Consider the following 9,045-nt stretch of genomic DNA (forward strand, 5'->3'; position numbering starts at 1 on the left):
TCAAAACTGACTACAAAGCTATAGTAACAAGACTGTATGGTCCTGGCTTAGGGACAGATGTATGGTTTAATGGAAGGGTTTCAGACTCCAGAAATAAACCTATACTTTTATGGCCAGTTGATTTTTGACAGAAATGCCACGACCAATTAGTGGGGGAAGAAGAGTCTTTTCAACAAATCCTGCTGGGATAGCTAGATATCCACATGGGGGGAGGGGGGAATGAAGCTGGATTTCTGTCTCACGCCATAATATAAAAATTAATTCAAAATAGATGAAAGACCCTACATTTAAGAATTAGAACTATAGGGGTGCCTGGGTGGCTCAGTCGGTTGGGCGTCCACCTTTGGCTCAGGTCATGATCTGGTGGTTTGTGAGTTAGAGCCCCACGTCGGGCTCTGTGCTGACAGCTCAGAGACTGGGGTCTGCTTCAGATTCTGTGTCTTATACGCTCTCTGCCCCTCCCCCACTTGTGCTCTCTCAAAAATAAGTGTGAAAAGAGAAGATTTAGAACTATAAGCTCGCAGAAGAAAACATGGGTGTAAATATTTGTGACCTTGGATTAGGTACTGATTTCTTAGATGTGATACCAAAAACACAAGCAACCAAAGGAAAAATTAATAAATTGAATTTCATCAAAAGTAAAATTTTTGTTTCAAAGAACACTGTTAATGTGAAAAGGCTACCCAGAGAATGATAGAAAATATTTGCAGCTATATATCTGATTTTAAAAAGCCTAGTATCCAGAATATGTAAAAAACTCTTAACAACCCAGTAACAAAAATGGACAAATAATACATATAAAAGTGAGCAAAAGATTTGACTAGGTCCTGCTCCAAACAAGATATACAAATGACCAATACCACATGCAAAAATACTTAATATCATCAGTCATTAGGGAAATGCAAATTGAAACCACAATGAGATACTATGTCACATCCGCTGGGGACAGCTGCAATTAAAAAATAAGTAAATAACAAATGTTGGAGAAAATGCAGAGAAACTGGAACCTTTGTACATTGCTGGTGGGAATGTAAAATGGTGCATACACCTTTGGAGAAAGCGTTTTGTCAGTTCCTCAAAAAATTAAACAGTTACCGTATGACCCAACAATTCCACTCCTAACTATATACCCAAGAGAACTGAGAACATATACCCACACAAAATGAGTACACAAATGTTCACCGCAGTGTTATTCATAATAGCCAAAAAGTAGAAACAACCCAAATTCCTAGCTACTGATGAATGGATTAAAAAATTGTGATACATACGATGGAATACTATTCTTTAATACAAAGGAATGATATAGTGATATACACTCTAATATGGATAAATCTTGAAGACACTATGCTGTGAGTGAAAGAAACCAGTCCCAAAGGACCATATCTTATGTCATTGATATAAAATTTCCAGACCAGGCAAATTTACAGAGACAGAAAGTATATTAGTGGTTGACGGGGGCTGGGTATAGGTGTGGGGATAGAGGCAAATGGGAAGTGACTGCTAATGGGTATAGAGTTTCTTTCCAGGGTGATAAAAATGTTCCCAAATTGGGGTGCCTGGATGGCTCTGTTGGTTGAACATCTGACTCTAGATTTTGGTTCAGCTCATGATCTCATGCTTCATGAGATTGAGCCCCTCGTTGGGCTCTGCACTGACAGTGTGGAGCCTGCTTGGGATTCTCGCTCCCTCCCTGTCTGCCCCTCCCCCACTTATTCACATGGGTGCTCTCTCTCAAAATAAATAAACTTACAATGTTCCCAAATTGATTGTGGTGATGGTTGCAAACGTCTGAATATTTTAATATCTACTGAATTGTACATTTTATGAGTGAATTTTATGGCATGCAAATTAGATCTCAATTTTAAAAAGAAAAATGTGAGGTTTTGGACCTGGACAGGTGGTAGATGCCATTTCTTGAGATGGGGAGATGGGGGAGAGCAAAAAAGCAGGTTTGAGAGGGAGGAGACTCGAGATTTCTGGTTTTGAACATAGATTTAAGATGCCTTCAACTCATTTCGGTGGAGCTGTCCAGTGGGCAATTGGATTTTGCAAGAGGTCCGATGTGGAGATCAAAATTGGGGTTAAAAACATGGCTCCTACCAGGGTGATTGCCCACCCTCTGCACTTTTTGAGAGTAAATGTAAAGAAGCATTTGAGCTTATCCTTCAGTGGACGACAGGCTCCTCCTCCCTGGTAGGAGCTGTACTTATGCACAAGCCAGTCTAATTCGACATGCATTTATGGATCCTATTTGGGACAGTATTTAGAAGGTTGGACCTCCTCTCACAGTCTGTTGTGAGACACAGTCAAACCGATTAAGCCAAGTAAGCAAATCATCGTCTCTGAAAGCTTATAGATGGCCAATGCTGGGGTATGGGCAGTTTCCATAGGGACTTGTCTGTTAATGACCCCTTGCTCCATATTCAGCGGCAAGCTGAACAAACCCAACCATTGACCTTGACCTCAATGGCTCATAGAGCAGCCAGTTGACTCTGCCTGGGGTTGGCTTTGGGCAGTCATACAGAAGCCACTTGAGTGTTACTAGGAATTTCAGTAGGATAGGGAAGCTTGTCAAGGCCAGGATTACGTGTGTTTGGTTACGGGACTTTGGCCTTGACAGGCTGCTGGCCTATTGTTTTCTCAGGGAAGCACCGGGCAAATTTACCAGGTGGTTTTACTTCTCTCTACAAAGCAGTCCTGCTCTCTGCAGTTGTCAGTGCAAATATCCACGAGCACATTTTAAAACCCTGTTCAAGCAGAAATAAAACACAGAAGACTGCAGCTTGTGGATAGATTCACATTTCTTTGTCACTCATTATCATGCCCCAGAGAGCACGTCCTGAGGGAATAATGCAGTCATATCCTGGCTTTCTGTGCTCAAGGGAATGGCATAGATCATGAAGGGTCTATATCTCCACTTGAGATTCAGGTCTTGCAAGAAATACCACGTCTATTTTCTTCCAAGACTATTTTGAGACATCCTATATACAACAGACTAGGTGTAATATATGTGTGCAGTTTAAAAATAATCCTAAGTGAACATTAGTGTACCAGCCACTCGGTTTAAGGAATATTTGTTCAGGGTCTGCTTTGTGCCGGATACTCTTCTAGATACTTGATAGATGCCAATGAATGAAAGAGAAAAAAAATCCTGCCCTTGTGGATCTAACATTCTGGAGAGAGGAAATCAACAGTAACTCCTAGATGCTTGCATGAACAGATTATAGAATTTGTTAGGAGTTGGTGAGTGCTCTGGAAAAAGGACTAGTAGAGTGGAGTGGGGTGAATAGGAGTGTGGTTGTGGGGATTTCTCAGCAAGGTAGGTTGATGGGGGGCACCTGGGTGGCTCAGTCGGTTAAGCATCTGACTCTTGATTTTGGCTCAGGTCATGGTCTCTCTGTTTATGGGTTCAAGCCCTGCATCAGGCTCCGTGCTAACAACATGGAGCCTGCTTGGGATTCTCTCTCTCTCTCTCTCTCTCTCTCTCTCTCTCTCTCTCTCTCTCTCTTCTCTTCTCTTCTCTTCTCTTCTCTTCTCTTCCCCCCCCCCCCATAAATAAATAAACATTTTTTAAAAGGTAGGTCAATTAAGTAGGCTTTATTGAGAAGATGGTGTTTGAGCAAAGATTTGAAGGAGGTGGGAGTTTTGACCACACAGGTCTTTTCTGCATGATCAGACTATGAGCTCATCTATGACATGATTTTTTTTAAAATAACTTAATATGACACTTTTGCTATTTCTCCAGGATGGTGTGTGTAGCTGTAATTTATTAAATTTCACCACTGTGTAGTCTTTCTTGAATGTCCAAACCTCATTCATCTATTTGTTCCTTAGCCGATGAACTTTCTTGGATGGCAGATATCTACTGGTGCAACCTGCAAGAATTTTCTCCAGGGCTAATGCCTAGGAGTGCAGTTGCTGGGCTGAAAGGTAGGAATGTCTTCACATTTAACCAAATGTTATGGTTGGAAATGCATGTCCCCACCAAAATATGTCGAAGCCCTAACCCCCAGGATCTGTGAGTATGACCTGATCTGGAAATAGGGTCTTTGCAGAAGATGGAGTTGAAGTGAGGTCATTGGGATGGGCCACAATCCAATATGACTGGTATCCTTATAAAAAGAGGAAACTTGGGTGCAGAGACAGACAAGCACAGGGGGAAGACAACATGAGGACACAGAGAGAAGGCCATCTGTAAGCCAGGGAGCACCTGAAGCTACCAGAAGCAAGGCGACAGGCCTAAAACACACACCAATCACAACTCCCATGTTGTCAACTGTACTTCTGGCCGCCTGGCTGTAAATTGGGTTCCCATGACCTGCTCCTTGGGTTTAGTAATTTGCCAGAATGGCTCCAAGAATGCAGGGAAATACTTCCATGTATTGGTTTATTATAAAGGAAATAGTAAAGGATAACAGATAAACTTCCAGGTGGAGAGACACACAGGGGAAGAATCCCAAGTTTAGGAATTTCTGTCCCATGGAGTTGGATCGATGACCTTCCCGACAGTGGATGTGTTCATCTCCAAACCTCACACTTTGGGCATTTTTATGGAGTATTCATCACATAGGCATGACTATTAACTCCATTTCCAGCCCATCTCCCCTCTCCAGGGTAGAGCGATGAAATTTCCAAGCATCTAATCATGGCTTGGTCTTTCTGTGACCAGTTCCATCCAGGAACCCACCAAGAATTGCCTCATTAAAATAAAAGATGCTCTATCACCCAGGAAATTGACAAAGTATTTAGGAGTTCAGTTTCAGGAGCTGGGGTCAGACACCAATGTGTATATATTTTATTATTTCATAATGCCTCACGTAACTTTTTGGGCATACAGAGCAGAAAAACTTTTTAAGTTTATTTTTGAGAGAGAGAGAAAGAGCACGCTTGTGTGTGTGGTGTGTGTGTGTGTGTGTGTGTGTGTGTGTGTGTGTATGCTCGTGAGTGCAGGGGAGGGGCAGAGAGAGGGAGAGTATTGCAAGCAGGCTCTGCGCTCAGTGCAGAGCCCTCCTTGGGACTCACAAACTGTGAGTTCGTGACCTGACCCCAAATCAGGAGTCTGACCCTTAACCCACTGAGCCACCCAGGCACCCCAGAAAAAAATTTAAACATATTGAATGAACACTTACAATAATTGTCTTAATGTCCTTGTCTCTTTATTTTAACATCTCTGTCAATTCTGGGCCTGGCTTCCAGGAGCCCTGCCCCACAAGTGCTCAGTAGTCTGGGGAGGAGTGTGGTCTGTCTGCCGTCTCTGATAATGTCTGCGCCTCTGTCCAGACACAGTGGGATGACTGAGTTGTCTGCCCCCGGGAGGGTGGCAGGCCTGACTGGGAAGGGCCTTCTAATGACCTTCTTTTGGGCACATGCTCATGAGGCCCAGCAGCCCCAGCCTGTCGTGAGCCGGCCGGTGTCGCTGGGAGATGTGGCCATGCCCATGCCCTTCCCCGCAGGGAGCTGTTCTGCAGGACCAGAACCGCGGACTGGGTCTTCACTGTCACCCAGGGCAAGACTTCAACTGGTTCCCAAGCAGCCCATTAGAAGCGGGGCCTCTGGCAGAGTGGAGGAATCCAGGTGTGGCAGACAGAGTCTGTGCCCAGGAGGATCACACCATCCTGATCCCGGCCCTTGTCTGTGCTGTGGGGGAGGGGGGGGAGCAGGGGGGGTGGAGGGCTGAGCTCAGGTATCCCCACCCAGCTGCCTCTTGGCCCTCAGAGAGGAACTTCTGCCTGGGACCTCTCCTTACAGCCCACCTCCTGTTCTATTTTAAGAGTCTCTGGTGCAAGAAATAGGAAAAAAGGAATAAATACATATATTTGTGTTCCGGCAGAGAGAGGAGGCAGAGTGTAGATGGCTGCAAGGAGACTTTGAGAACAGTGTCTCCTGAGAAGAATCAGACTCACTCCCAGGTGGGCGAGGGTAGGGGCCGTTTACCTGTGGGGAAACTGAGGCACCAGACTTCCAGAAAAGCCAAGACTCAATCTCAGGCCTCTTAGTAGTATACCCTGCATGGTTGGTCTACACGTATTATTCTCTTGGTAATAGGATGTAATCTTTTTTACTCGCTAGGATGTAATTTAAAAATAGATGCAGCCTTTGGCTGACTTACAAATCAAGGTGTGTACCTGGACCCGTTAACCTGCAACCCGAGGTGACAGGGATGGCCCGCAGGGAGAGCCCCAGGTCCCTTCTTCAGGTTTCTGCAGGAACACTGAGCCCCTCCCTGGCAGTGCAGGGCCACGGGCTCTGCTTCCCTGGCTCTCTCTGCTGAGACATACTTGGCAGAAACTGTCCACTTGCCTGGCACACCCTTAGCCCTGACCCAGAATGTGGCTGAGCCCTGAGCACATCCACAGGGCAGCACACTGATGCCATCATTCACAGCCACTCAGCTGATGACAGTTGGTCAGGGGGGCCTCGTGCCCTGAGATGACAGCAGGGCCGGGTGGCTGGGTTCTGGGCTCTGCTGCACTTGCTGTGTGGCCTTGAGTAAGCCACTTCCCCTCTCTGGGCTATCTGGAATGTGGCCCAGAGATCTCAACATCCCTTTGTCCTGGAACCCAGCTGGAGGGGATATTTACAATAATCCCTCATGGGGATGTTCCAGGGGGCTGGAATTCATTTAAGCCACATGGCATCCCTGAAAAGGCAGGCAGGTTTGTTGTTCCCATTTCACAGATGAGGAAAATGAGACCCAAGCACAAGAAGGGGCTTACTGACACAGAGGAGGCCCACCCAGGATCTGGCCTTGGACATGCTGTCCTGCAGGCATATTTCACCCAGAGGCTTGGGGAATAGGGGCCTGAGGTGGGGCACATACCCCTGGGTATTACTAGAGGCATCTGAGTGCCCCCTCCCCCTGGGGACCTGGGGACAGCCCCCAGCCAGCTGCGGGCACCCACGGCAAAGCCTCGTTCCCATATCCTCAGGTCTCTTCTCCTTCCTACCTGGCTCTTTCTCTCTCCTTCAGCAAATATTTGCTATTGCTCAGCGAGGTGCTGCCATGGTTACAGGCATCCCAGGAGTTAAGGGTCCAAGTCGGACTTTAAACCTCTTTAAAATTCAAGACCCAGAGTAAACAGCTGCTTCTCGAAAGCTCAGTCCTGCAGGTGACAGTGCTCCCATCACTCCAGACTGCAAGGCCCTTGCCGGCGGAGGCGTTGAGAGCGGTGGAGGCAGGGCTCCAGGGTCGCACCAGGGCCCCACAACCCCAGGTGGGGGAAGAAGAGCTTGAGGCCACGCAGGCCCCCTTATGGGGACACCCGGGGGTGGTTTCTGCTCTAAAGAGGTGCCTCCTCTAGGCAGCAGGGACCCAGCTTCCAGTGACGCCAGGGGACTGCGGACCAGGGCCTGAGTTCTGATCGGGCACCCTCCATCCCAGGTGTGAGCCCGGGGAAAATCTCGGTTCTCTGAGCCCTTAGTTTGCTCATCTATAAAAGAAGGGCAATTAGCCCTCCAGGGCTTATTTGGAGGAGTGAAGCCTTCAGAGGAGGACATGTTTTCTGAGTAGGAAAGTGTGGTTGTCAGCGGATGGGAGGCCCAGAGGTCTGGTTCTAATAGATGCGAACGCCCAAGTTTCTCTGCACAACCTCTCCCCTGGGTGACTTGGGGCCAGCGACTCCACGTCTCCGAGTTGCAGTTTCCTGCCTGTGTGATGGAAGAGAAACAATGCACAGCACTGGGTTGTTCCAAGAACTGAAGGAGCTAAAAATGCGTGTATCACTTATCTGTTACTGTGTAACGAATTACTCCAAAGCGGAAGGTCTGAAGCCAGGCAGACATTTATTGTCTCGCCAGTTCTGTGGGCCGGGAATCCAGGAGTGGCTTAGCTGGGTGGTTCTGGCTCAGAATCTCAAGCTTGTGATTAAGACGCTGGTTGGGGCTGTGGTCTCTGAAAACTTGACTGGGCTGCAGGGGCCACTTCAAGATGGCTGTTGGCAGACCCAGGTCCTCACCACGTGGGCCTCTGCAAAGGGCTGCTCACGATGAAGCAGATCTGACCACAGTGGTGTCTGTCGTAACCTAATCTCGGGGGACGTGCCATCACTTCTGCTGTGTGCTACACGGCTCCGAAAGCCCTGATGTGATACAGGGGCAGGTGGGGCTACTCAAGGCTGTGTGTTCAGGAGGTGGAGATCACGGGGCTCCATCATGGAGGTAGGCTACCACCCCTGGAAAGGGCCCACCCAGTGCCCCGGTGTACGGGAGGCGATACAGTTGTTATGCAGCACTTACAATGACTTAGGTTGGAGAAGGGAATGCGGGAAAGATAACAGGCTGAGAACTAAGGCTCTAGGTGCCAGCTGAGACACGTTCCCTGGGCCAGGCAAAGAGACTCGGTGACCAGACTTACAGTGCCAGCAGGAGGGGCAGGAGGGGATCCCTCAAGGGGAGACTGGGGGGGGCCAGGCACAGATAGGGCCAGGACAGCCTCTGTCACTTACGGCCAGATCCAGGTGACACGCCACGGAGCAGACAGGCAGGCTGCGGTGGCGTGGACACCCTGGGCACTCTTGTCCTTGGAGCTTCCCTCTAAAGCTGCTTGTCCCATGCACACTGTGTCCACATGCACTGTGAAGTCTTGGGAGCAGCTCTGCTTGGCTTCTTAGGGTTTCTTCTGATATGAGTCTATTCCAGGCACCAGTCACTTTCGTGCGTTCTCCTGAGCACCTTGCTACTCACCTGTATTCCCGAAGCCTCATTCACCCTTCTTGGGGTCCAGGGATGAATTCAACAATCGCCCAAGTGCTTGGAAGATGCAGTCTGGAATGAGATTCTCTCCACATGCTGCCTCCCTCCCATCGCCCAGGAACCTACTCAAATGACACGGCCCCCAGAGAAGCCCCCGTCTCCAGGGCCCCATCTCTCCTCCCCTGACCGCTACCCTGCTTTGCCTTCTGCAGGGCACAGATGGTGCTGTGCCCATTACCTTGCATTTAAGATGGCTTGTTCACCTGCCGTCTCCCATAGGGCCGAGGGCTCCAGGAGAAGCTGGACTGTGTCTCCCCGCCTGGTTCTGTATCCCCTGAGCCCAGCCCCGTGCCA

The sequence above is a fragment of the Prionailurus bengalensis genome, chromosome E3 (assembly GCF_016509475.1).
Source record: "Prionailurus bengalensis isolate Pbe53 chromosome E3, Fcat_Pben_1.1_paternal_pri, whole genome shotgun sequence".
NCBI classification, from domain to species: Eukaryota; Metazoa; Chordata; class Mammalia; order Carnivora; family Felidae; genus Prionailurus; species Prionailurus bengalensis.